Source organism: Pundamilia nyererei, unplaced genomic scaffold (genome assembly GCF_000239375.1).
Source record: "Pundamilia nyererei isolate P.nyererei 1_Seehausen unplaced genomic scaffold, PunNye1.0 scaffold00068, whole genome shotgun sequence".
NCBI lineage: Eukaryota > Metazoa > Chordata > Actinopteri > Cichliformes > Cichlidae > Pundamilia > Pundamilia nyererei.
In genome coordinates, this window is record NW_005187469.1 from 1,354,106 (window position 1) to 1,356,954 (window position 2,849).

Genomic DNA, 2,849 nt, shown 5'->3' on the forward strand with positions numbered 1-2,849 from the left:
TCTTAACTTTGCCCCAACAAAAATGTAACACTCAAAAAAGGCAGGCCAAGCATATACAGGTCAACACAAATTACAGCTCTGTGACACTTAAATCCTCTGATTTTGAGGCACTGGTGAGTCTGTGCAGCTCTCCATCGACATAAAGCACAAGAGGACCCCTGAAGAATTTTCCAATTAGGAGGCACGAGCATGTCTCAGAGCTGGAGATGAGATGCACAGCCACATCGCTGTAACTTGACATTCCTCACAGCCACTTGTGTGAACTTCCATCAGTCTGGCATCCATGCACCAGAAGTTTCACGACAGCAGAGTCACAGATTCAGGTGGTGAGGAATGTCATCAGTGGTTAAGAATATCCCTGTCCTGCTGTCTGGGAGAAATATAACTGCAGTCTAGTGACACAGACAGCTGAGACCTTTAAGATGTTTCAAACTGTCTTGTCTTTGACCATTCTTGACTTATGTTGCCAGGTTATTTTGTTCCACCTGACAACAGTCATTATATAACCTGAATGGGATACAAATTGTAAAGTGGATTAAATTTACTGATGTTCAGAACTGCAGATCATTGTCATATAAAACACACAGGCCTCTGTTGAAGATGTTATACTATTGTACAGGATGGAATGAAACCAAATCGAATACGATGCCTCCAGTTTTGTTACCATCAGTTTGTTATAACTGATGTAAGGAAAAAAGACCAAGCTGGAAAACTTAAGAAGCCTCCATTTTGTCAGTAAATAAGTCAAATATTGACTAAAATAAATGCACAAAGCGATTTCTGTAAAGGTGCTGACGCTGTGTGCATGTTAAACCCATCTCTTGCTCACCATCTAGCTTGCTCTCTCTGTGAAGTGAGAAATTGTCCATAGAAATTTGGTAATACCATGTTCGGATGGTTATTATCATTACAGTTATATGAAGAAAAAAAGAGAGGATCAAGCAGGCAGGAAAAACGTTGGTCAATTTCAACAATGTCATTACTCCAATCTTGTCCAGTCATCTTCTCTCTCAGTCATCTTTGAGCCAATCAGCCTTCACTCTGTGGTTTAAATCCGTGCTCTCTGTCATTCTCTCTTTCTCCTTCATGCAACCCATTTCCTCCCCATCTCCCCCTCACCCAAGTCTGAGCTTTACCCAAGTCTTGCTCTTCATCATCACCAGCGTCTAGACTCCAGGGGTTCTGTCCTAAATCTGATCACCGCTGGGATTCTGTGCCTCCATGGTTTATTGGAGTCTAAAATCCAAGTATATCAAAATTTCTCTGTCTCTATAAATCACATTCACTTCTTCCAAATGATCTTATTAATGAGAGATCATCATTAATCATCTCTCATTTAATGAGAGATGATTAATGCCCAAATACCTGATAAATAAGTAATGCGTTAAAGTTCAGAGAAGGGAATTAGGCTTTATAGATCAAAATTATTTTTTTGTACCAATTGTTTTTTGTTTTTTTTATTCATCTTTAGGCATGAAAAAATATTTTTGAACTTTTTAAACATGTACTTTTCAAAGAGGTTTTTTTTTTACATATCCACTTAGATGGACAACTGCTATGTATGGAGTGACGAATCAGTGTCCAATATAGTGGTTTATATGCAGGTATACCATCAACACTGACACAAATACAAGAAAACAGCCTTTTAAATAGCTGTCCACTGTAGTGACCGCTATGCGTGAAAGGGTTAAAACAGGAGTTTATGGAGATTGACTCATGTTTTCAGTCAGCCTCAAGTGGCCATTTAAGGAACTTCAGTTTGGCCCTTCTTTGCTGGTTTAATTTCTTTCAGCCCTGGAAGTTTCCACTTGGTTTAATTGCACAGTTTGGATGAAGAAATCCAGACAGAGAAACTGAAAGTGGCTTTAATGATAACAAACGAAGCTGAAGTGCATAGTCGGTCCTGAAGATGAACCAGGAGATAATTGGGGAAATGAGGGGCAGGTGTGCAGCAACTGATGATGAGGTGACTGGGGAAAACTTAGGCAGGCCGGCCGGACAGGGCGGGTTGTTGGATAATAGATGTTACAGCAGCTGATATTATATGCTGCAGAAAAAGTTGGAGAATAACTGAAAAAAAATCCAGTTGCATTTCATGGAAAATCAAGCAGTGCAGAAACATGAATCATGCACAACAAGTGCGCACACACACTGTAGCTTATATGTGCAGTGCAGGGCTGTTCTTCAATTCTGCAGCATATCATCCTTTCTAATCTGGGATTGACTAATCCTCCTGTGTTCCTGATCCAGGCAAGGGGAGAGACAAACACCTGGTAACTGGGAAATGGTTTTCTCAGCTGTGCTTGAGGTTTACAGAATGGGTGGAATATTTTGAGGCTGCTTTCTCTGTGAATGCAGGGTGGTGGTGGTGGACTCTTGGGACCATGTGCACCACCATCATGTTTCTCTCTACTCTGGCTTTTGTACTGCGCCAGCATTTCTTCAGCCGAAGTAAGACGTAAGTAAATTTTTTGTTCATCTGAGTTGATGGTTTTTGTCTTTGTTTGGAGCAGCAGTCATGCAGTACAAGTACTTTCATTTTGGTATAATAAATCTGCTACATCTTAAACTCATGTTTACCTGCACTGGAGATTTGACTTTGGTTTGACTACTGAAAACACGACTGAAAAAAATTAATTCTTGAAGGTGCAGCAGGTGACTGAAGAAGTATTTTGGCAATCAAACTCTGTATTTTAGGATTCATTTAATTAAATTTTTTTCAATTTAACAATGTTTTTTTTTCTACTTGTGGAGCTTAATATCACTTAATATCATTTAAGTGGACCTGTTTATACCACTGCTGTAATCTGCAGTGTTATAATATTATATGCTCATCATGGTCAAAGTAA

The 2,849-nt window shown here is 39.5% G+C and overlaps 1 long non-coding RNA gene across 1 annotated transcript in view; it reads left to right on the top strand.

Annotated features, from left to right (window-relative positions):
* Window positions 1-2,017: 2,017 nt before the first annotated feature.
* LOC102199090 (uncharacterized) overlaps window positions 2,018-2,849 on the top strand; it is a 13,982-nt gene continuing 13,150 nt past the window's right edge. Inside the window, exon 1 of the long non-coding RNA XR_311820.1 lies at window positions 2,018-2,458. This is a non-coding gene — a long non-coding RNA (uncharacterized LOC102199090). The remainder of the gene's footprint in view (window positions 2,459-2,849) is intronic.